Source organism: Thermobia domestica, chromosome 4 (assembly GCF_964235325.1).
Source record: "Thermobia domestica chromosome 4, izTheDome1.hap1.1, whole genome shotgun sequence".
NCBI lineage: Eukaryota > Metazoa > Arthropoda > Insecta > Zygentoma > Lepismatidae > Thermobia > Thermobia domestica.
The window spans coordinates 246,682,671-246,710,584 of NC_137457.1; the positions used below are offsets into that span (position 1 = coordinate 246,682,671).

General features: G+C 32.8%; 1 protein-coding gene across 2 annotated transcripts in view; it reads right to left on the minus strand.

Moving 5' to 3' along the window:
* Positions 1-333: 333 nt before the first annotated feature.
* LOC145683956 (uncharacterized) overlaps positions 334-27,914 on the minus strand; it is a 248,482-nt gene continuing 220,901 nt past the window's right edge. For both annotated transcript variants that reach the window (XM_081755672.1, XM_081755671.1), the window contains exons 5-7: positions 21,934-22,101; positions 20,323-20,529; positions 334-952 (exon numbers count right to left, since the gene is read on the minus strand). The gene's annotated coding sequence lies outside the window, so the exon portion shown is untranslated. The remainder of the gene's footprint in view (positions 953-20,322; positions 20,530-21,933; positions 22,102-27,914) is intronic.

Consider the following 27,914-nt stretch of genomic DNA (forward strand, 5'->3'; position numbering starts at 1 on the left):
GAGCTAAACTTTAATCACCCAACCAACAGAATTTTTAAATTTTTCAAAAGTACAAAGTAACAGTTATAATTCTGGCTACACTGCACTGGTAGAAAACATATGGTTTTCAAAGTTATGATCGTTGTGTTATTATAAGCACTAACGAGTTAAGACTCATGCGAATGAAATAGCAGACTAACAAGAAGTATCGAAAAGTAATAAGTCATCGTAACAGTAAAATCCAAATTAATGCCACATTTTATTTAAAACATTTTCACATTGATAAAATTAAATAAATATATATAAATAAATAAAATCACTTCTATAAAGAAAAAAAAACTATATTGAAGCAACTTCTTGTATTTTATGATTGAATATAAAATTTATTAAACTATAAAGAAATATAACTTCTATAAACACTTTTATTTTAATGCCACAGATCTTTCAAAATGTTGAAATCTGTTTTTTAAAATTACAATAAATTACGTACAGTTTGACTGTAATGTATACAAAATCTAAGGCCAGGCACTGGAGCCTCAATCAACTACAGTTCTATTAACTTTAAACACTAGTCCAGTTTATGCTTGTTATTAATACATTGTGCTTTGTGCGATGCGTAAATAAAACTGTACAATACACAAAACATTCTTGACAAATAATCAATGCAATGCTTCATAATATGCATTAATAGAATGTATAATGACTAGATTTGCACAAATCTTGCTTCATTTGTTTCAAACTGTGAATTCTGCTCAAAATTAAAATTTATTATTTAATGTATGTGTCAGCTTTCTACGATTCAAATAACTACTTTTGTTGTAGTTTTCCTCAATGTTTCAAATCCTCTTTCTGAAAGTATATATACATTTAATAATATAGTCAAGGTTTCGTTTCTTCTCTGAACATTCTCTTCGATGATAAACAACTCCAATTAAATATCGCATCTAAGGTCATCAATCTGGTGCAAAGAGATCTGAAAATGAAAATATTTTATTATTCTTCAATTACCAAAAGTAAAATACATATATGGAATGCAGATGACATGTCTAAACAGTGAAGAAAAAAACCTGATCCTGGAAGTCCGAACACTGGACATGAAATTGTGTAGGTTTTTTATGTTTAAAGATCTAGGTAACTATGCATATATTCTTTTGATCAATAATATTTAATATGAGTTCCCAATTTTGATTTAAATAACCTAGTACAGTATTTTATTTATTTGTTTATTTTTAAAGTAAAGTTCTCGCATTCACTTATACGTCAGGAACACATTTTAATATATACAGAAATTACTAACTTTCTTAATATTCCTATGTAGATAATGGTTAAAGTATCGAAATATCGAGCTGAAATATTTTCTGTACTGGAATACTAGGAAGATTAGTATTTTTTACATATATTCTTATTAAAGCTATTAACTTTCAGCGCTATTCTTCGGTTTGGAAAATGTCACTGCGTGATTACTGCCACTGCGTCATTTTTTTCCCCACAAGTGTACTTTCATTTGATGATTTTCTTTGTCGTATGGAGTAAAATAAGTGCTTCTTTAATTTCAATAACAATTTGTTTACCAGCATGCGCTTACTTTCTTTATATACCTGAGTATCCATTTGTTGCTTAATTTATGACGGCCAGTGTCTGTAAATGCCTAAACAAGTCCAATGATGTTTCGAGATAAATATTGGAGTTAAAGTTTGTGTGTTGTATTGTAGCTCTTCATATAAATTTTTGACAGCATATTGTTTGTGCAAACAAATCAGAGGAAGGGTATACTTCTAAATAGCGCTTGCCTTGTAAATACATAGTATAGAACGAATGAAAATCCGAGAGATTTTAAAATTATAATTATCACAAAATTACAACTGTGAATGATAAATTACAGAAAACAGCACCAATAATCTACAAATGTTTTTTTACTGTCGTTCTAATGCTTTTCTTTTACGATATTTTGGTGTTGCTGAAATTATTTGTACGCTTGTAAGTTTTGTGAAGTAGGGTTTTTATGTAGGGAATTCCTTCTTCACTCTTACAAATTACTTCTTCGTCATTTTATACAGAAAACGAAACTGTTGATTGAGAGAGATATTAAGCACTTCCTGAATTCTGGAGATTAAAAAAAGAAAGAAAAAATGAATAAACTGGAATTGTTATGTGTTATTTGTGAATTTTACTAATTTTTGGGAAACATAGAAACACGATTTTAATTAAACGGAAATGTTTTACCCATTATAGAATAAAGATTCGTGTGTTATGTAAGTATGGTTAATATTGTTTCATGTCTGTAGTTTATTATATTGCTTGGATACAGGAGTTCCATGTCAATAAAATCAAGTTCCGGAGAATCTACCTTAAAAGTAAATATGTTTTCAGCATGAAAATTAATTCTTCGCAGCTTTTCAAGATGAATATTACCTATGAGATTTTTTATATCCAATTTCCATTAGGTAAACACTGCAATAATAAAAATAAGTCTGTTAGCCAAAATTGGAGCAACTACAGGTAATTTACGACAATATTTCGTGAACCCCCGATATCTTTTCTGACTTAGCCATGGTGAAAATCGCAGTGAAAAAGACAATGGTACTTTTAGACTCCTTTTAAATTTTCAAGAGATCCTTTAATTTAGTACAAGAAGCACTTACTGCTACAACGATAACATCATATATACTTGGGCAGAAAGTGCTTTAATGTATGTACTTTCCCAAGAAAAGAAGAAAAAGAAAAAAATCGTTAATAATGATGACTTACTTGTTTTATACAGATAATTACAAAGAAAAGCTGAGATGGTGATGGAAAATAAACGTTTCCTGTTTACAAAATGAGGTTTGATTAATTTAGATAATACGAACCAGGTAAATAAAACGAATATTAACAACGAATAGTAAAACGAATTATTGTTTTCGTTTTACTGCTTAGGATAGAAGATATCTATAACAAAATAGCAACTGTGAAATACTCTGTTTCATTAATACATACCTGCTACTGAAGATAAATGAGAAACCCAGCAAAATCTTCTGGGAATAAGTGGAGGGAATTACGACTCTGCAAAAAGTGATTACTATTCAACCTAAATTGTACAGCGCAAATTTTTCAGCAATTTATGACCAATACAACCAAATATTTTGAAGGTATGGGTGGTCGGGTATTAAGATTTTCTTCTGATTTGGGGCTTTACGATGCAAAGTTTTGTGACAGAATAATCAGAAAGTTCGGAAAAGTCAATATATATATATAAATATTCCTTCAAAAGGTTTATGCAATTTATCTTCGAGATGATGCCGGAAAGGAGCAAGTTCTCACGACTATTAATTTTCCTACAAACATTTCTCAATTAAGATTTGTTTTGAAGATGGTCAACTTCTATTTGTCATCTTCCATTCCTTTCTAAAAGGATCGCATCGTTGTTTCAAGTTACTACGAAAAGAGGACAGTTGGGATTGTGTCATTCCATTCTTTTAGGGAGAAATGGGAGTGATGCTGATGACGAATGTTTCTTTGAACAAAATCGTAGAGATATTGTTCCATGAAATTGATTATCCGTTGTATACAGTGAATTCCTCACCACCTTCTTTTCTTCACCAAACAATTCAATTTGGACAAGAGGCTTTACAACGGTTTTTGAAATTAAGATGTTACACAGATTTCGTACGAACGTAAGTTCACGAGTTTGATTGTGTCTAAACTAGTACGATGAATTTTTGGGATGAATGTGAATTTACGGCGTCGAGAAAGGTTGTGAAATTATTTGTTTCTATTAATAGTTATTTCGATTTATTTTAAACCATGAAAAGTGCAGATTCCTGATTTTATTTTTCATTGTGTAAGATAAAGTGAGATTCAATCAGTTTTAAATGTCATTATTTTAAAAAAAAATCTTGTACACGATTTTTGAAAGCACGCGTGTAATACGATTGCGTATATTTGAAAGAATGTTCGAAAGAGTCATAGATTTTCTGTAATGAACGTACATTTACAACTTCTGTACAACGACCATTTCGATTTATCAACAAACACTATTTGCCTATTCAGAGATTTGGTGGCTTGATATAATGGAGACATAAGGGGTTTACTCAGAGATTGTAAAGTTAGGAACACATTATCGAATGACCTGAAGAAATACATAGAAATATATTTTTTTAAACAGTACTTAGTAGCAAATAAATAGATCATAGCACTGACTGCATTTAGACTGTAGTCAAACTTTTGGTATTTTGCTTATATCAAAAGATTCTGATACCCAACAAACAAGAATTTGAATACTGAACTTAACATAAACGAAATAAACGACCATATTTTAGATGAACTCTTTAGTTTTCTTGAATGTTTGAGTATCATCGTAGTTACTGTTAACAAACTATTTTTTAATGAAAGTACATTTCTGAATTTTAGTAAAACAAAAAGAATAAACCCCTTACACTAAATAAAACATTAACACGATATTGCAGTGCATTGTCCATGTGGAGGATGAAACTCATTTGCCATTTGTGGTCATTTCTCATTCAATTTTGGCAAAAGTTCTGTATCCAAAAGTACGAAAATAATCGCCTGTAACTGTATGACCTTTCGGAACAGGGTGTGATAATACCACTACCTTGAAATTTCAGAAGATAGCTTAACAGCACCTTCTCATTATATGCCACCTGCCGAATTTTTGGGGGGTTGGTGAATCTGTCTTTTTTCTCAGCATCGACTGTTTTTTTTTTTTTTTTCTAGGTTGAATAATTTGAATCTGTGATTCATCCATTGTCACAACACTTTCCAAGAAATTGCGTTCCTTTCTTCTGAAGCATATTAAATTTGCAACACTTCATCGAATCCTTGCCTCTTTTTGATCATCATTAAGTATTTATGAAACCCGTCGAGATGAAACTTTCCTTAGACCCAGTTCGTTTGTAATTATTCGTTTTATTGTTCCTATTTTTAGACCCAGTGTATCACAAATTTCCTGAAGATGACACTCCTTTCTTTACATAATAACATTTTCAACACAGGCAATGTTAGCGTCGGTTTATGCTGCTTTTATACGTTTAGACCACTGCTCATCTTTCACACTCCTTCGCCCTGCTATGAACTCACTTCTAAGAGTGCCAATATTATTGCAAGAGCACTATCACCAAACACACACACGCGATACATATCGGCTGCGCAACGTCCATCTGCGTTAAGAAATTTCACAGTTACCTGTGGCTCTTCAACTGAAAATTCAATGACCCCAGGCAGTAACAGAAACACGTCTTATTTGTTCAGGCACTGTGACTCAACTGCTACAGTATCACAAGTTCCGTTTAGATTCTATCATCTGACTACAAAGCTTTCATTACACTAAACACCCATCTGATATATTCATTACTGACTGGTATAGCGAGAATATGCTGCATTAGGTTAGGTCATCTGCTTTCTCGAGGGAACGCACTTCATAATTTAGCGTTATTATGATTTTCAATGTGAAATATCGGTATTACAGATTTCAAAACAGAAAACTATTTCTATGAGTTCCTTCCCATTTCCATTGAAACTAATTGTAAGTTCCATCCCAACCTCTGAAAAATCGTTCATTTACAACAAGAGTGTCGGTACTAGGCAAGAATATAGGCCCAATAATGAAAACAATTTAAACCTAACCCTATTGTTACAGAATAATCCTTGTAAATATCAACAACTAAGTACATATGTTATAAGGTACAATGATATAGATAATTAATTATGCTATATATAAGGTAATTTCATATTTAAATCTGCAGCAGATTTAGTTCATTGGTCCGTAGAATGTATTTTGAACTCTAACACTTTGAGCGGTGCCCACAGATCGGCAAACATAAGGACTTGGTTTAATATTTCTTGCAGTGTATTTATAAGGCGTTGGGAAACAGAAAAAGATGGTAAAATGAACAATTTTTACTTCGAATGTGAACACGTTTTATGAACAAGAAAGTATGATAGTATCTCAGCAATAGTCTGTACAGGATTATTAATGCGAATATTGTGTACAAACTTGTTCAAGGTAAAGCACGATACTTTATTTATTTATTTATTTATTTATTATTATTATTATTATTATTATTATTATTATTATTATTATTATTATTATTATTATTATTATTATTATTATTTACAAATCATGTCTTGATTGTAATTCTGTACTACCAGAAGCCCAGGAACAAAATCTTTACTCACGACAAAAGAACAAGAGTTGTTTTATGGACTCGAAATAATTCCAATAGTTTCATGAAACACAAATGTTATCTACGATACTTACGTGTATATATAATATATATGTATATATTAGTTGTTTTGTGTTTTTATGTTACACCAAGGTTAAGGAAGAAAGGACCTGACTATTAGCATGGGCTTCAAATGGGGACTGGAGATTGAATAGGTGCGGTTGGAAGCTGCATGATGCAAGAGAGGCCTTCATGGTATAAGCTACTAACCACCAAAACCATCTCACTTCTAAGCGAGCTAGATTATGGAAGTCCGCCACTGACTTCGATTTACCTAAAACAGTAGAGCCTCCGAAAGTATGTTTGGTATTAAAGAACAAGAAAAAAAAAACAGTTCTCTACTGAGAACACCCAAAAAGGATTAGGTTTCTCTTTTTCTTTCTTTTTTTAAAAGAAATATTATAGTTACAAGGGAAAGGGAGTTATTGATTGGGAAATGCTTTGTATTTAGTCCTAAATGATGAAGAGGATTGTATGTATCAATGATATGCAGATTTATAGTTAACCTGTTAAACAATTAACGTCTGATTAAAAATTAATAAATTACTAGCTGAACTTGCGCTGTCTACTCACCATATCGTTCTGTTATGACCATGAATCTCCTTCCCACTGTGCATGTCTCCTTACACAAGTAAAGGATAGGAGACTTACAAAGGAAGTGAATTGCTATGTATAGCTGTTGGAGTGAGTGTATCAAATTTGTAGAAGTAACACGATATCAAATGGAAATATTTTTTTCTAATAAATCCATATCCGTCCGAGTACGCCTTATTGTGTCTCTTGAGGTCCTTGAAGTTCCCAGCATGCAATAAGTTTTGCCATTAAGATTTGAGCATAGCGCTTGCGATGTGCGTCAACCCGCCATATATAACTTCTCTACTGGTTGCCTAACAACGTAGTTTCGGCCTACAACAATCTTAATCTTATGGGCTCAAAACTGACCCTAAAATGTTGAATAGAACAGTAACGACACGGTTTTTGAAATTTGAATGAGAACGGGACAAAATTTGGAATCGACCAGTGGAAACGGCACGTTTCTAGCACTTGTGGTTTTCGAGATCTCATTATCGAAAGGATTGCGGACAAACATGTAAACCTAACATTTTAATGTATAGATACGTTCTGTTATTTTTTAACTTAAATAATTAAATTTTGCAGGATTTAATTTTTAGTTGATAAACGTAAGAAAAATCCTAACGAAATATGAAGTCTTCAAACTGCCTGCACGTTAGCGGCCAAATAATTTGGAGTTAGGTACGAGTAGGACACAGTGCAGCTATCGATAGCTATTAGCCTAACTGTAAACTACTAGAAATTAGCGTAATTGAGACACCAAGACATCTTGCTTTTATAATGAAGATTAAAAATAACTGAAGTTTTTCGCCTAGATGTTTATGCAACTCAGAAGTCTTAAATGTTTTGAAGTTTGCATATTAGCGTTACTCACAGATTGATATATTTTTGCTTTATTATAATAAGGATTTTACATATTATTATTATTTTTTTAATTTATTAATTTTGACTTTTCAGCCCTATTTCCATATTTAACACATTTTTTCTCTGCATTTATTATTCCTTTCCTTTCCTGCACTTCTACTGACCTATTCGTCCCGTAAGTTCTATCTTGCTTTAATTAATTGCGTCTACTTAGAGTTCGGTAATCTGTAACGTTACCACGTGACCCTCCGTTCCAAACTGATGACAACCTGAATGATTCTCGTCTTTTTCTCCGTCATTTATTTCTTCTTTTCTTTTCTTCCTACTTTTAGGCTTTTTTTCTTATCTGATGAAGCATCTTAGCGAAGGTGCCCATAATGGAGCCTTTTTTTTTTTCAAGTGTTGTTGTTATGTTTTTACAATTTTCTGGTATGTTATGCACTATATATTCGATTTTCAAATATTTTCTATTGTGTATAGATATTTCTGTGAAATAAGTATTACTTTCAATGACTACTTGCACCTTCAAGCTATCATAGCTTTTATAACATAGGTATATGTCACAGTGGATCGACCTCTATCGGAAAACTGATTTTGTTTTCTTTTGCTTAACAGCTGCTGCAAGAACCCGTTGTTGTCGGATCCTAATTCAGAACCTGGATAGAAAGAGTAAGGACCCATCGTTGCTATGTCTTAATTCAGAATTTCGATTAAAAGAGAGGGGCAGAATCCTTACTCAATTCCCCGATATTTATCCTCTGCTGTTATATAAGACCGGAAAACCATGAGGTAATGAGGGTTGCATAGACGCAAGATGTTATCAGAAATCGCGAGAAACTTGTATGTTTTCGTATACATTTTCATCCATCCAAATCTGACCACCCCCTTCCCATCTCGAGCAACAACAACAACAAAAAAAAAAGAAAAGAAAGAAAGAAAGAAAAGAAAGAAAAAAAAAGATTCGTACAGGTTTAGATTTGGTGAAGATCTATTTGTATAAAATTTGGAGGTTCTAGGTCACTCATTTCTATGCGAGAAACTGATGACTGAAAGACAGATACACACATTATTATTATTTTATTATATTAATATAAACTGCAGAGTAATTTGTATAAATATACCGATGTATTTCTATGACTGAAATTATGCTTGATGTAATATTATATATATATACTAGCTGAACCTGCGCTATCTACACAGCGCATCATTCGCATATGAGCATAAATCTCCTTCTCATTCCTCACAATATATGTACATGTCCCTTTTCAGACACAAGTGATGGACGTCTTGATTTTAAAAAAATCGGCAAGAGGAGATTTTTTCGATTATTTTTTCTCAATATCTCGCACCGTTTGCAAGATTTGAGCCTACTTCCGGTTGTAGTTTCTAATTAATGTATGACCAATGTTTTCTTTCTTCTTGCATGCAGTATGTAATAAGCAAATACATTACATATACAATTAATTATGATGTCAGTTATATATGGTGTTCATTGGGCAAAACACTCAAAAAATAAAGATTTATCTTAAGACTCGAGAAATGGTTCTCCTTCCTTTTTCACTATTATTTGGCCATGGAACAAACGCCTGAGACATATACAGCCCCAATATACAACATTGTGGTGTTGGAATGTATAACGCATAGGATATGATGCTTTAGTTTTTTTTTTATTTCAACGTTTCCAGCGTACCCTAAAAAATGTAATAAAGAAATAATGGCCATGTTTTTTTTAATATTCAATTAGAATTGGACAATCTACGCAAAATTTCCAATCGATCAGTGAAAACGTCATCTTTCTAGAGCCTGTAGTTTCCGAGATCTCATTGACGAAAGGATTGACCACAAACATAAACATAGTTTAAAAGAATTCGGAAGATGGAAGCACAACTCACATGCATTGATTTTAGAGAAGGCTTATTAAAATACAAAGGCTTTGAACAATAATTTTATATCATAAACTCTATGAAAAAAAATATAGTTAACTAATTTAAACTATTTAAAGTACAAATACTTAAAATGTTTGTCTCTGTTAAACGTGAAATCACACACAACCGTAAATGAAAGATTTGAAAGCTAAAGTTATAGGTTGGAGCTCAGGCGCTTTTAATTAGCTGCAGAAACTTAACCTTCCAATCAGTTATTTACGTTTTATATATACCTTCTTAACTAATAGAATCGGATATGTTTACATTGGATCTGCCATCTTCCGTCCTATTTTTCCATACTCCGGAGTTCCACAGGTTTCTGCACTCAGCCCACTTCTCTATATAGTGTACGCCTCCGATATACCACAACCTACACAGAATGTGTACTTATTTCAATACGCGGATATAATACGGCGTTTCTAGTTCTGGGCAAGACCATGAAGCAGATCAACACAACCTTACAATCAACTCTAAATAATTTTATGCAATGGTGCAACACATGGCGACTAACTTTAAATGCCTCCAAAACACAAGCATTGGTATTTCTACCTCCTAAACGCCGCTCCAAGGTTCAACGTGACCCTCGCAACCTTAATATATCTCTACAAGGCCATCTACTTCTACCAACACCTACAGCTACATATCTCGGGGTTGTTTTTGACTCTAAATTAAGCTGGAAAGCTCATTAGAGAAAATAACACAAAAGGCCACTTTGCGGCTCAATCTTCTACGGCGTCTAACAGGAACTACTTGGGGTTTACACGCACCTCTCTTAATCAACACATACAAAATGTTCCTTAGGCCCATTTTAACATTCGGCCACATTGCTTGGTGCAATGCTCCAACAAAGTTTTACGACCGATTATTGATACTAGAACGCCATGCCATTAGACTTGCATATCGCATAAAATTACCATACCCGAACTTCATGACATACGAACACATCAACTTTCCTCACCTTATTCAACATCTTGCAGATCTCCGTTTGAAATACATACTCTCTCGCCTACCAGTTTCTCACCCATTACTCCTAGATACTTTACAAGCTGATGCACCGCATAAATATCTGCATACACCGTTAAACGTTCTCCTCACGCTATACCTAAAATCTGCACATCCTACAGCTGAAGAACACGACATCTTTCATATGTATCCTATACCAGATCATCTTCATAATTTGTTTCCATTTTAGGACTATGTCCAAATTCAATACTAACCTTGGGCTTTCCCCGTGTTTCAATCAGTCTCGAGTCGCCCCGAGACAGAAGAACTAACATGCATTCGTGTATCTAACACTATGTTTGTGACTGTGGCGTGTACGCACTGCATTTCATTCTATACTATCATGTTTATTTCATAAAAACACAACGCACTGCTTCCATGCCAAAGTTCCATTCTGTTTCTACCTGCATCATTTATATATGTTTTTGTTTACTTATATGCACATTTAAATTTACTCACTCACTTAATGTTTTGTTTATTGTTACTTTCAGCACTATTCGTTTATAAAACTGCACTTAGACCATCTTATATGCTATAAACCCACCAGTGTCGTCAATTCTGTGCCAAAGAGAGAGCGTACGGCTAGGGTTAGGAGACACTCTACAAGCATACAATTTTGAAATGAAAATAGATGAATAAAGCTTGCATTACCAATCCCTAACCCTGTAAACTTAAAAAAAAAAAAAAAAAACGATTTTAATTGCTATTGTAGCATTTATATATATATATATATATATATATATATATATATATATATATATATATATATATATATATATATATATTAAAAATGAAGGATATTTTTCAAGATATTCCGAAATTTCTTTATGAAAAAAGGCATTTCTATGATTCTCCATATCACTGTTTTGAAGTTAAATATTACAACGTTAGAAAAATTTTCGTAAAAGTGTTTATTTAAAAAAAAATGATAAACTTTAAGAAAGCTATTATAGAAAATAATTGTTAAAAGATAATAAAAGTACAATAGAAGAATCAAGAAGTTTGTTCGCGTCAAAAGTTTAGTTTTCTTTTCTCAACCCTGTAACTAATTAATTCTATGGCCTTTCCGCATTCGCAAAAGCTCTCCATTGATTTTTGTTCTTACGCAACTAGATCCAGTTTCTACTTTGTATTCTTATTTCTACATCCATCTTAATATTGTCGTCCCATATACGTCTAGGACTCCCTAATGATCTTCCGATTTTTGGTTTTCCAGTTGAAATTTTGAAAGAGTTTCTACTTTCTTCCATTCTGGCTACATAAGCTACTCACCTGGGCCTCCAAGACTTAATGACCTTAACTATGTTAGGTAAACCGCATAAATTATGCAGCTTGTCATTATGAAGTTTCCCCAATTCTTCATTCCCGTCTGTCTGCGGTCCGAATATTCACCTTAGGATTTCATTTTCAAATACTTCTAGTCAACCTAATATAGCTATTTACTTTGACGGTCGCGGGAGGAGGAGGACATAGAAAAAATAAATAAAACTTAATAACTCTTGAACCACTTGACCAATCTTGATCAAATTTTCAATGTAGATGAGGTTCGGGACCGGGATGATTTTTTATCATTTCACTTTGACGGAGCAACGCAGAAAAGGGGATGGAGGGGGATATATACAAAAATCAATAAATATAAAAACAAAAGTGACTCTGTTCGTGAATTAATCACTTTTGAACCACTCGATCGATTTCAATCAAATTTTCAACATATATGAAGTTTAAACCTGGGAAGTTTTTTATCATTTTATTTTGACAGAAGATCTTAGGAGAGGGGGAGGAGAGGAGGGTAAATATATGAAAATGAATAAAACTTAATAACTCTTGAACCACCCGACCGATATCGATCAAACTTTCAACATAGATAAGGTTCGGGCCTGGGATGTTTTCTTCACTTCATTTCTACAGTGCAGCGAAGGGGAGGGGGAGGGGAGATATATGTACAAAAAAAAAAATGAAAGTGATTTTCTATGTGACTTCACTCTTGAACCATCTGACCGATCTCGATCAAATTTTTAACATTGATTAGGTTTGGGCCTGGGATGGTATTTATCTATTCACTTTGACGATAGAACTTAGGGGAGGAGGTAGGAGGGGGAGATATATAAAAATAAAAACTTAATAAATCTTGAACCACCAGACCGATCTCGATCAAATTTTCAACCTAGATTAAGTTCAAACATGAGATGATTCTTGTCATATCACTTTGCCGATGTAACTTAAAGGAGGGGAAAGACATTTACAAATAATCGAAAATGACCGATATTAGTGTCGAATCTACAGTTTTTGATGTCGCTGAAATGAACAGTGACACTCTTGATGCCATTTAAATCCAAATTGAGCCCCGCAAAAATTGTGGGAGGGAAGAGGGATATATATATTTTATAAAATAAAATATATAAATATAAAATAAAAATTACCAATATCAGTGTCGAATTCATAGTTTTCGGAGTCGCTGAGATGAACAATGACACTTCTGATGCCATGGCCCGCAATATGGGGAGAAGAGGGGATATATAAAAATCATCGAAAATGAACAATATCAAGGAGCGCTTTAGTAATAGTAAAAAGTGACTGACTAACGAAACATTTTACTATTTTTTCTTAATTTAACCCAGTGAAGCGGATAATTGATGCTAGTACGTATATAAATTGATTTATATATCCAATTTAATTACCAAGTTATTAGAAAGGATTTTATTGAGTGGTTGCAGTTCAACTGTCGACTATTCCACCACTGTCAACTCTTTAACAAAATGGGCATCTCAGAACCTAGACATCATGTCTATGGCCTTGGATAGAGCAATTTACAAGTCGAAGATGATAACATGCCACCTCAGATCAATAGATAAGTTTTGGAGATTTTCACCTCTAAAGTTCATTTTTCCACTCTTTCGGCAGCCTGTGACTCTGAGCCTAAACGATTCCGAGGAAATGTTTACTAGATTTTTCTTCTTTCTGTACGTAGATTTACCTCCCAAGCGTTGTCAACTGTACATATTAACACTCTGTATTTACAAAATTACTATATATGGTAAAAGAAATAAAAAAGAATCATGTAAATTTCATTGATGTAGTTGATGTTATTTATAGAAGTATGTCGTCCAGTTGTATAAATGTTCAGTGTATCCTTTGTGTTAGAGAACAAACACCTTATCTAGTTACTTTTCATGTGTTAAGATGCCAAGAACCGACGACACGTTGCCACATTGGACAGCAATAGCATGCGTTGAATTAGGAAAGATGTTGAACGAACATCTCCAGTAACAATAGAAATGCGTCTGCCTACCTCTCTAATAAAATCAAGGCTTGTAAACCTCCAAGCACCACTAGTCTCAATGGCAATTGGAGCAAAACTGAATTTATCAAGGAAGTTGTTGTATTTTGTTTGGTTTTCTACCTTTCTACGACTAGCAACAGCTGCGGCATTCATTACAGCTAAAGGGAGACTTGAATGGGCAAATGTATTTGGACATGTAGTCCCATACTAGTGATTTGCCTCTCATCCAAGAAACTAACGTCATACCATCAGGTCTTTTATCATCTGAACGACAACAACCTGCAGGTCACGCATGGAAGGAATTCCAGCTGTGGTAAGGGCTCGTAAAATGAAATAATTCACAGAGGAGTGTCTAGCGTGTCTGCCCATGCTCTTCATGCATGAAAGGCCATGCAGGCCACGTTAGTTAACTTGATCCCTGAAATGGACAGCGATGTAGCGTACAAACAGCTGAACCTAATCTTAAGGCGACAGCGATTCGAAAGGTTTCATTAGTCATATGAAGACCTAATGGTGCGGAGGATATTGCATTCAACCATGCCCAGCATGTAGGGATGAGGCAGCAAGAATCCTGGCTTTATCTTCTGGAGCAATAACTGATTGTAAGAGAAGTTCATGGAAATGTGCTGCAATTGGTGTATACCAAGATGCCTGAGAACACTTTTTGTTAATTTCTGGAAGGTCTGTGTCTGTTAAATTTTTCTATTTGCTAGAGCCTTCATGAATTGTACCATCTGCGTCCAGGTGGTAACCTTGCGGAAGGAGAGCCTCGACTAGACAAAGAGATCCGTGGTAGGACGCTAAAAAGGTAGGAATCGCTATATCCACGGATCGTCGAATACCAAGATTCCCTATCCTACAGGTAAGGATGCTTGAATCCAAGATTCGTTGCTTAAGGAGCAGTTCAAAATTGACTCCAGACCCATTTTAAGGAAAATATATTTCACCAGTAGTAGAGTCTCATTCCAAGATGGAAAGCATCATAAAAAGTAGTTTAAACGAGGGACTGACAAAGAGACACGTAGAAGAAAAAAAGCTGCATGGGCAGAAATCGAAGCGAGATAAGTCAAAAAAAATTCTAACTTGGATATTTTGTTTAGCAGCACATTAGTGAATGCTTTCTTTGTGAAAGCGGCGCCTAGAAGACAAGCAACCTTGTTAGTTAGGAGACGTATTCTTGGGGCAGCTTCGACAAATTTTCTAAATAATAAGTCGAACGAAGAACAGAAGAGGAACTCTTGTGAAGGGAGAAGTCTGCTTAGCTAACTTAATAATAATAAAAATTGTAATACTTTATAAAGTAATTATCACATGTCCTGCTAAGATATTATTTTTCAGTCATACTGTGATATATTGTCAAATTATTTTTAATTAGTCATTATTTCAAACTTCAAATTATTATTATTTAAAATTTCCTATAACTAAATATTTTATTTTGTTTAATATTGAACGGAAATCGAAATCCAACAATGTACCTAATTTGAATAATTTGATAAAAATAATTTGAATAAAATAAATAAGAACTGAATCATGTAAATGATGGTCATTCACAACAAAACAAAAGCATATCTATATATATAAAAGAGAACGCACAAAATCCTTTGTCCGCTCATCACGCTAATACGGCTGAACCGATTTCTTTCATTTTTGGGGGGTTGTTAGGATTTGGACCCTAGATGGTTTTTATCATATCACTTTAATTTTCAATTACCAGTGTCTTGAGATAATTGACCAATCAGGTGTCAATACGTACAAAAAATCCTTTGTCCGCTCATCACGCTAATACGGCTGAACCGATTTCTTTCATTTTTGGGGGGTTGTTAGGATGTGGACCCTAGATGGTTTTTATCATATCACTTTAATTTTCAATTACCAGTGTCTTGAGATAATTGACCATTCAGGTGTCCATACGTACAAATCCTTTGTTATTAGTTCATCATAGGTATAAAAATAAACGTATTTATATGCAACCCGCATGACCCTGTGACTCGGCGGGTTAACATAACTGACAGGCGCTATAAATCACTTGAAAGCGAAAAAGTAAAAATTATCTAAGTAACAAAGTTTATTGCGTTCGGGGATGACCGCAGCGAAGCGGGGCGGGTTGGGGTGACCGCAGCGAAGCGGGGCGGGTTAACATAAATGACAGGCGATATAATGTTAACATTAGTGCAATCTTCTATGGTTTTTATCATATCACTTGAAAGCGAAAAAGTAAAAATTATCTAAGTAACAAAGTTTATTGCGTTCCGGGGTGACCGCAGCGAAGCGGGGTGAACGCTGCTATCTATATATATAAAAGAGAACGCACAAAATCCTTTGTCCGCTCATCACGCTAATACGGCTGAACCGATTTCTTTCATTTTTGGGGGGTTGTTAGGATTTGGACCCTAGATGGTTTTTATCATATCACTTTAATTTTCAATTACCAGTGTCTTGAGATAATTGACCAATCAGGTGTCAATACGTACAAAAAATCCTTTGTCCGCTCATCACGCTAATACGGCTGAACCGATTTCTTTCATTTTTGGGGGGTTGTTAGGATGTGGACCCTAGATGGTTTTTATCATATCACTTTAATTTTCAATTACCAGTGTCTTGAGATAATTGACCATTCAGGTGTCCATACGTACAAATCCTTTGTTATTAGTTCATCATAGGTATAAAAATAAACGTATTTATATGCAACCCGCATGACCCTGTGACTCGGCGGGTTAACATAACTGACAGGCGCTATAAATCACTTGAAAGCGAAAAAGTAAAAATTATCTAAGTAACAAAGTTTATTGCGTTCGGGGATGACCGCAGCGAAGCGGGGCGGGTTGGGGTGACCGCAGCGAAGCGGGGCGGGTTAACATAAATGACAGGCGATATAATGTTAACATTAGTGCAATCTTCTATGGTTTTTATCATATCACTTGAAAGCGAAAAAGTAAAAAATATCTAAGTAACAAAGTTTATTGCGTTCCGGGGTGACCGCAGCGAAGCGGGGTGAACGCTGCTAGTACACATTATATCAAAAATATTTGTATTTTTTTAAAGAAAAGATATCCTTCCTAGGTTCACTAAGCTGTACAATTAGTTCCCAACTTACTTGAATATTGATACCATACAGTAATTCAATAAGGAGTTGTTCAAATTTCTGTGTAACAAGTATTACCATGTCAACAAATAAAGTGTTACTATGTAAAATTAAGATAACAACAATTAGACTCAAATATCTCACTATTATATGACAATTTCTTTGTATTGGTCTGACTTCGATTGTGTACGAAATTGGATAAGTAAAAAATGTATAAATGAACTTAACGCTAACACGGAAGTCTCATATATAGGTATCAATATACAGTGTATTTGAAAAAGAACTCCCTAGTTTTAATGTATCCTAGAATCTGTACAAAGTGACATACACTATTCTAGTTTGTGTTGTTTGATTCATCAACTCTCCAAGTTTGGCTGCCCTGCAGTTGGCAGGTCTGCTTGACCTTGAGATGGCACCAGTGCTGTTTTTTTTTTCCTCAGTTCAGTCTAGGCAGGTGTGCAGGCGTGTAGAAGAAACAATAAACGGTGACGTTTACTATGACATGCTGACAGAGTACGTCTTTTTCCAAATGGACGATATTGAGGCGGAAAAGGGGTTTGTGTGTTTTCAACAAGATGGCGTCCCACCTCATTACAGTAACCATGTGCGTGCAGCTCTTGACACTCGCTTTCCAGGAAGGTGGATAGGCAGGGCTGGCCCAATACCTTGGCCACCACAAAGCCCAGACTTAACCCCACTGGACTTTTTCTTTTGGGGCCACATAAAAAATGCTGTGTACAGTGAAAAGATCAGAGACATCAATCATTTACGGGAAAGAGTTGTCACGGCGGTTGGGACAGTTACACCTGAAATGTTGGTGAATACGTGGCGAGAAGTGGAATATCGTCTCGACGTGAGCAGGGCCACAAATATATCCCACGTTGAAGTCTACCAACATTAAACAAAACTTGAAGAAATTCTCTTTCATATGTACTCATTGATGTAATTTTTCATTCATTTCCCAATTAAATTTATACTTAAAACTAGGGAGTTCTTTTTTTAAATACCCTGTATAAAGGTTAAATTCATTGTGGAAAATGTTTTTCTTTATTTATTTTTGTAGTTGTTAATACAACGCAAAGAATTGTTGTAATTTTATTCCAAATTGAAGGCGTAGAGTTACTAAAATTTTGCAGGATTGAATATTGATCCTTTTCTACTAGGGAACAAATATAATAATGTATGCCAACTTTAATTTAAATTACCTCCAACATTCCAAGATACAAAATTATCAGAATAAAAATCTTTACGCTTTACCTTGCTTTCTATAATAAAGAATGATTATTATGATAATTTTAGGTCCCTGGTGATGGAAGAATTGGTAGAATGAACATAAGCAGGAAGAAAAGGAAAACCCGAAGATCTCCATAGACACGATGCTTCACCAAATTCACGTGATTCACAATTGAATCAAGGACCCTTTGCATCAGAAGAATTGGTGGAATGAACATAGGCAGAAAGAAAAGGAAAACGCGAAGAAGTCCATAGACACGATGCTTCACCCAATTCACGTGATTTACAATTGAATCAAGGACCCTTTGCATTAGAAGAATTGGTGGAATGAACATAGGCAGGAAGAAAAGGAAAACGCGAAGAAATCCATAGACACGATGCTTCACCAAATTCACGTGATTCACAATTGAATCAAGGACCTTTTGCATCAGAAGGGAGCGGCACTCTATCATTGAGTAAAATAGTCATGGTTCGTTCTTGTTGATTTAAAACACTGTACTTATTTACATTTATTACAAAATTGTTATAAAAAATGTGCTTAGTTATGTACAGAGGTGAGTTAGAAGCTTTCACAGATGCTAAAGAAAATGTTTCTTAGATTTTTAAGAGCTGCGTCGAGTTTATGTTCGACAACTTCTTGTTTAATAAGAATGAATTTCAGTAATAAATGTTAGCTTTGTTTTAAGATTTAAAAAAGGACAAGCAATCTTTATTTATGACTTTATGTAGTTTGCAGTGTACATGGAATAAATATATTCTAGCCCCCATCAAAATGCTGCTTTCATTAGAAAACTAACATAGAGCACACCAAACTTAATATAAGCATTATAAATGAAGCATTTATAAGTGTCTTAGATAGATAAGGATTTCGTGCGATCGCTGTACTCACAACTAAGTTCCATAAGTAATCAGGCAAAGAAAAATAATAAGAGTAAAGCACGAAACACAACTTTAGAATTTTATTTTAAAAGTGAACTATATTTGCTCAGTTAATAATAGAAATATCGACAAGGGTTTATTTATTTATTTATTTATTTATTTATTTATTTATTCTTTACCTTCTTATACAATACTAAGGTTCAGAAGAACTGGACTTGGCATTTATGCAGATTCCGAATCACGCCGAAATTTGAATTCGGTGCAGTTAGCAAAAGCATAAATCATTATGCAACGTCATCTCGCACAGAACAAGGACTATCAAATCACATTATCTGGAGTCCAAGATAGCTGACGTAGAGGATAGTGCCATGAGGATTGGCAATAAAGATTTATTAAATTACAGTGGATATACATATGCTGCTTAACTTAAGCTTCTCGTCCAGTATGAATATTCTTTACTGGTGGGTAAATAGTGTAAGAAGATGTAGTAAAATCAAATATTAGTATGATCCATTTGTAATTGTCTCACTTCCTCTTCATTTCCTATGATAGTGAACACACATTTGCTACAATTTCTTTTCAAAATAAATTGATGAACATAAATCAGCATTTATTCAAAATTTACTTTATTCACAACTAAGCAATTTAAGCACATTCATACGTTTTTTTTAAAGCACATATTCTTATAGTCAATATCCTGGATATTAAAATTTTGATTCTCAAGATTCTTTGTACTGCATACAGTGATGTAACTAAAGGCTTAGCGGCCTCCCCGCAGACAGCGTAGAGTGGGGTCCCTTCTCTACGTCCCACTTCACGATTTGGCGCCCCTTGATCGCTTGGGCCTCCCGCAATGAGGGGTCTGCGGGGCCCTTATTTACACCCCTGACTACATAGCATAAAAACAAGACAGTATATTTGTATAAGTATATTTGTACAGTACATCTGTAATAAAGCTTTCCTGGTGTCGTGATGAATATAGTTGTTCTCGGACAATCAGCAAGGAGAATTCCACGTCGTCCAACGTTTCGAGAACTGACAACATTCTTCTCGAAACGTTGGACAACGTGGAATTCACCTGGTTAATGCCCGAGAACAACTATATTCATTACGTTTATAGTTTCAGTTAGAAATTATATTGATTACACAATATAATAAATATAAATAAAGATTAATGTTCAAATATAAACACTTGTATTAGTATTTAACAAATACTACCACAGACTCAAAATACATTTTTATTCATTATTTTTCTTTACTTATTTGTTTATTTTAGCTACTTACTTGTTTGTATATTTGCTTGTCAAATTTCAGGCAGAATGTATTTACCAGAAACAAAATAAATATCTTTGTAACTGTAATGTTATTTGTCCTTTTTCCTTCTAATTGGTACACATCTTATTATTACAGATCTTGATAACTTTGTTTCTATTATTTTCTTTTTTTATTAATATGTTCGCAATAATAGTAGCGAATGTTTTGCGTATGTGCCTGAAAAAGAATACATTTAAATGTATTATTTTCATCACGTAAAGTAAAATAAATTTTGAGTGTTAAAGTAAAATAAATTAAAAATACTGATATAGTGTCTTTTGTTGTCGGTGTATGTAAACACGTACATATTTGAGGACACACAAGGTTAGATTTAGAGCAGTGCTCCTGCATGGGATATATCAAACCGAAATAGGTACCAAAACCACTCAAATAGACACTATTTTATTCTCATTACTCTCTTTCAAATGTAATTTTGGAAGGAAAGAACATCAAATCTTGTATACAGAAAACAAGTGACCAGATGTTTAATCGACTTTTAATAAAAGAGAAAGGGATGAATAAGATATGCATTAAATTTTCTCTCTAAGATCAATATGAATAAGCGGAAGTAGGCTGAGTTCAAGTCCCAAGATTTCCGTGATCGTCAACATATACACATATATAAATATGATAGAGTCACACTGTTTAATTCATAGAAAAATTTCATATAGCTATTGTGAAAATGTGTGTGTGTGATAATTCGAATGACTTTTTTTCTGCAATTTGAAGAACTCCCGTTGTTTCACTTGATGAACTTCAGAAGATAATACCAAGAAATTTAATATTTTTTACACATTCTGTAGAGTTATTATTTATGACAAAATTAGGGCAATTTAAAGTTTCTATGTTACGAATGGGTGGAAATATTTGCATTTAGTTTTACTGGTATTCAACGCTAAATTGCTGTAATAAAACCAGTTTTTTAGTTCACTGGATATATTATTAATATTTCTTTGTAATTCTGTCATCTCGTTTCCTTTAACTATGATATTCGTATCGTCGGCATTTAAGATTAAATTACAATGTTTTTTTATGTTGTTCGGGAGATCATCAATATAAAGAAGGAAGAACCGATACCTATGGAACACCAATATTTATAACTGATGGCTTTGATGATGTTTTTTTGACATACATACTTTATCAATGTATGGAACTTCAACATTCTGTTTTCTATTTTTGAACGTATGATTGGAACCAGTCATTTCCAGTTCTTATGCCATACAAGTACAATTTAGATAGTAATAATCGGTGATTAACGGTATCAAAGACATTTGTTTAAAAAATCCCAAAAAAAGAAAGAAAATGATTATTCTTTATTGTCAGTAGATAATAATATATAAAAATTAAGAACATGAAGAAATGATTGGAAGGAGATATTACGAAAAATACGTAAGCAAGTAAGTTTTCATTATGTATTACATATATAAAGCGTTTAATTTTTTAATAAATTTCAATAAGTATTTTTTTCTTAATACATTTTAAACAAGCCACAGAATGTCAACCAACCGTATCGTGAAATAAGTCCCGAATTAATATAATAATTATATATCATTATGTTATTACTACTTCTTATTAACTTACCATCAACTTCTTACCAAGTTTTTATTGATAAAAAAAATCCAGCGAAGTGTTGTAAGGAATCACAAGAATTCCCACAAGACGACTGCATCAAAGTTGGACATGATTCTAGTTATGTATTCTTCTTACCTACACAGTAAGATAGATACATTCCAAGCTCTTCTGAATTCACTAAAAAAAATATGAAATTTATTACTCTACGGTACATGCAAAAAATACTGAAAATAGAATATATATATATATATATATATATATATATATATATATATATATATATATAACACATTACATAGAGATGTTTATCGTTGAGTGTATTATGTGTACTAATCGAAAACTATTTCTAATATAAATAATGTAATGTTTTCATTGTAATTGGAAACTAATTCTTGTTCTTCAAAGCTTGCGGATTTCTTCTGAAAAATTAGTAACAGCTTAAAAGAACAAATAAAATGAATTGAAACATCAAGGATATAAACAGATTCAATATTAAGGAAGAGCAGTGCAAAAATACCCTGTCCTTTTTTAGCAGCTGCAATTAAGCTGGTCAAGTGATAGTACGACTACGGAATGAAGAGGTCAGACTTTGTATTCATTTGTTCAGCACGCGAAGTTCGTCAAATCAGGTTGGTGATTTTATTATGCTAACATTTAATGAATTTTTAGTTACTGTTTTCCATTTGTTATTGAATAAATTTTTGGTTTTAAGACAATAAAAAAATCCTTTAAAAAACAATTTCTGAGTTTCAAACAATATTCTTAAATCCGAATTGTTGCACTGAATGTCTTTTAAAGTTGTTTTAAGTGTCCAAAAGCCGGGTGTTCTTGTGCTTGCATCCTCAACAGTTCTTTGAGCTTATTTTTAAATAACCTTCATGTTAGTTGCATTTTATGTTGTCAACCTCTGATTTTTTTTCCTTCAAATCTATGTAGTAGCTGGTAAAATAGATTTGTCTATATGAAAATTTGTTTTTAACTGATTATACAAATTCATTGAGTTGAGTTGATTTTGAGTTTAACGTCCCGTTCAGCAGCGAGGCTATATGAGACGTGGACCTACTGAGTAACGTGGAATCTGAACCACATGAGCTCCTGCCGGAAATCGATATACAAATTCAATAAAGCGTGTGTAAGATAAAATGTAACTGGTCACAAAGAATATTTTTAATTTCTTAAAAGACACTTTCAACACACTGCGTTAATTTAAATGTCCCGAAAGCTTACAACACTCAGATATACTTTCATCAGTCAATATTCAGAACTATTTTCATCAGTTAAGTGTGAATATGAAGAGAATGATTTCTTTTTGAGATTATTTACAATTGGTAATTGAATACACCTAATTACCTGATCAAATAATCACTATAAAAAGAAACAATTATTCTTACGTCTTCCTATACTTCTCTTCCCGTCAAATATTCAAATCTTGCCAGTTCTCGTGATCGATTTTGCCCTTGTTTAGTACTCCATTTTTAGACTGATGCGTGGACGATTATTTAAATATTAGATTTTTTGGGTTGCATTAAACTTCTGTTGTATTTGATTATGATAGTATGGAAATTTTTGGTTAGATTGACCTGGTCCAAATTTACTGTAGATTGTTTTATAGAAATGTGGAACACTTTAAAAACAGTTCCCTAAGTGGAGTTTTACTATTATGCCAAATATGTCCTTTTTCAATGACATGTTAGTTCTCTAATAAATCGTTTGTGAATTCTGATATTTCTGTGTTTTCATTTTCTCCTGCTAAGCTCCTTAAATAACATATTCCTCCATATCATTGCTATGAAGTTACATATGCATTAATATATGGCCTCGTACACCCTACTCACGCCCTTGTATTCTTGATAACTTCTATAATTTATAAAATGACATTTGTAACGTGTGTTAATGTATTTAAATAAAAATTTTGTATACCTAACCCGTCGTTATCCGGCAAGGCGTAACTACATAGCACACACCCCACATTTAATACTATTTATGAAGGTTGATTTTATACGTAATAATTAATTTTAAAATTAATCGACTCTCAACAAATATACTTCTAATTGTAAAAATAACCTCAAAAATAAATACTATACTTTACTTGCAATCTTACGGTAGTAGAACTTAATTCGATTAATTCTTCGGACCATCAAATGAGGAAAAAATGATAACATTCCCATAAATTCTTTCTAAACTCATGTATTATATATCTCAAAACTAATATATATATATATATATATATATATATATATATATATATATATATAGATAGATAGATAGATAGATAGATAGATAGATAGATTGATGCTACAAAGAAACAACTGAATATTAGACCCAACACTGAACTAGAAATATGAATATTAATGTCATAGAATAAATACATAAATTCAGCTTACCAAGTCACAGATGAATTTCTACATACCACATACGACTACCAGTAACAGACTTCCAATTATGTTGGTTCTATAACCATATAACGGAAATAGATTGTACCTCACTAACTTTACAAAACTATCAATATATAATACACAATGTAATTGATTTTCGTTCAACACCATGTACAATTTTCCTCACTCGATATAATAAGAATTAGATACTGCCGCGCAGATAACTAGAGTAAAAGTGAAGCTGCCCATTCCCTTTTCCATACACAGAGCTAACTAGTTCTTATAATTGCCACACTTTGAGCTACTGGTCTGAACAGCTTTACAAGTAATTGACTTTAAAAAAAATACAGTCTACTCATTATACATTTCAATTCTTTTTAGATAAAAGGAAAGAAGGGGGAACTAAGGTAGGTGAGATTTCGTATTTCAAAGATCTCCTTAAGGTGCTTACGATGGCTAGGAAAATTGGAATACCTGTTTTGATTTTCCTGATTTCTCTAATTTCTTCTCTAATGTGTTTTGATCTGGTGTTCCTGATATCAACAAGGATAAAAATGTATCGTTTTCTTTACCTAGTTTGTTCTTTTCATTTATTTATTTATTTACTTATTTAGCATCAAAGTGATTTTTAAAATATGCATATATTTCTTTATGGATAAACTGAGATATGAGGTAAGTTCCTTGTAAACTTTGGTAACAAACTTATTATCAATCTTGTAAATTCTTGAAACTAATAAATTCATTCTATTTTATTTTTATGATTTAACTGTTCGAGTAAATGTGGTAATAATGAATCATCCTGATATGAAAATGAAGTATCATCTACTATCGGACATATTATATACATTGTACAGGTAGAATTGTCAGTATGTTGCACTATTAAGGATTTATTACTATGTTGGTAAGTAAAAGAGACAAGCGATTTCTCATTGCGAGACCATCACTTTGTTAATGGAAAAATTTCTTTCAAACAAGAAACAATTTGTTTCGTGGCATACCTGTAGATTTTTTTTAAAAAATTTCATCTATTTTTAAATCACTGAACTTGTTTAATCATACTTGAGTGCACTAAAAAGTTAAACCTACTTATACAGAAAATACATTTATACTATGGCAAACTAATATCTTTTAACTGAGACAATACTACACAAGACAGCAAACTTATGTTGCTTAATCTTAACTATTGTTTAAGATGGACTGCAATTTTTATTTATTTATTTACTTCGATTAACATGAATTTGCACACTAGTAGCTAATTTGTATGTGGGAACCGTCTGCCTGAGATAATAAGTCTGATAGAGCATTATCTTGTGAATTTTAGGTAGACCTAAATGATTAGAAAAGTGAGACATGAAATAGTTAACTACCTTTTGCTCTGTTCATTAATTAAACAAAACTAGTCTAACACAATTTATCTTTTTTTTTCATCTCTTCAAGGGGTTTTTATTACAATTCTATACAACTCGAATTACATATATATATATATATATATATATATTTAGAAATTTTTCATTCAAATAATTTCCTTGTCTTTTTTTTATGCATTTACAATTATTTCCAACTCAATTTCAACATTTTAAAAGTTAACAGCAGCAATTTTTTATCCTCACTTCACCTTACAAATTAATAAGAAAATTACGGATGAAATTGATTACATTGACTTGTAGTAAATGCTTAGATGGCAAGAAAACAAGACTAGAAAGACGCTAAAAGAAGGACTTCTCGTTCAAGAATTATATGTTCAGAAAATCTGATATATTCAAGTACTTATTTGAGAATGTCCCCTCAGCAAATTATTTTCCCCTCACATCAACAACCGACTGAAGAAAACACTCGGAGTGCTGAAAGCTTTCGGTGAGTTGAAATTAATAAAGGGAAAGTAAATAAGCACAATTCTACGCCGAAGTAGTACATAGTGTCTTGTTAATACACCATATGGAGCTCGAGTCTAAGGTCGGTAATTGTGCATGAATCCCTCAGATCCTTCCGCGAGTGGTGCTCGGTGCTCGGTCCTATTCGCGGTTGCACCTAAAAGAAAAATGATTTTCTTGATATCTAGGGATGAAATTCTGAACGATTTTGTATACTGAAAGATGTCAGTTTTCACGTTTTCCGATACTTCTACGAGCATAGAAGAAAGTTTTTGTGTTAAAATCGGTTTACTTTCCTTCTGTAGTAATACATGAGGAAATATAAAAGATAAAGAACAAATAACGAACAGTTTTATCCAATGCTAACAATAGCAAGTAAATTTTTCACCATTTATATTTATGCTTCTGTAGTAAACTTTTCTGTCACGTGACTCAAAGAACACTTAATTAAAGTACTATTGTAGTAATTCCACTCAAATATCAATAAATGTTGTACTCATTTTATCTCAAAACAGAAGATTTAAAGATTTACTTGCCTTGTATTTCGCGTGTCTACTTCATATTAATAAATGTTATATTCGTTTTATCTTAAAATAGAATATTTAGATATTTGCTTGCCATATATTTCGCATGTCTATTTCATACCACATAACCAATAAATGTTGATTTTATTTTATCTTCAAATAGAGCGTTTAAAGGTTTACTTGTGATGTATTTCGCATGTCTACTTCTTTTCCTCTACCTGCTTTTCTTATAATAATAATAATAATAATAATAATAATAATAATAATAATAATAATAATAATAATAATAATAATAATAATAATAATAATAATAATAATAATAATAATACACAAACTGACAGGAAGCTGGAATTTACATTGCTGCATAAGCCCAGAAAGTGTTAAAAACTTCGATACACGATACAGGCCTCAATAAATAGTGAATCTCTATCTGGAGGTTTGAGTAGCTTGAGTGGATGGCCTATATGCACTTTCTTAACTATTAAAGATCAGATAATGGAGTTTTGCAACGTACAAGTCTGAAACCGAGAAAGCAAAGAACTCGTATATGACTTACTCATATTCTTCAGATTAGGAGCTAAAGTAACAGTATGATTATGAGTAGCATTATAAATTTGTACAGGAATATCATTCAGTTTAAGATATATTATGCAAATTTAAATGAAAAATGACAAGTCTATGAGATAAGTTCAGTGCCCATTAAGGTTATATATAGGTATGAAAAATAAATCTGAAAATACAGTCAAAAAACACTGAATCGTCTTCAAAGCAAAACATCCATTTTCAAGCGTTTCAAACAGCAAAACATCATGCATTAAAGAATTTTGTTAGGAGCCAAAAACAAAATTTAGAAACCGTTTCTTGCACAAAAAAAAAAAAAAAAAAGTTTAATAAACTTAGAAAGAAAGTACTTAACATAGATAAACGTTGCTTAAACAACAAAATGAGAGAGACTGCTTTAAACGTACAACAGTTGTTACTACTATTACTACTACTATCACTACTGCAACTACTACTATTACTACTAATACTATCACTACTACAACTACTATTATTATTACTACAACTACTACTATTACTACTACTACTACTACCACTAATAATAAAAATATCACATGTTGACCCAATAGAAACACCGAAATTAGTTACCAAACTTTGCCAAACAAAAGAATACAAAGCGTGGCCCTTTCTTTACACAGGAAGTCCATATTATGACGTTG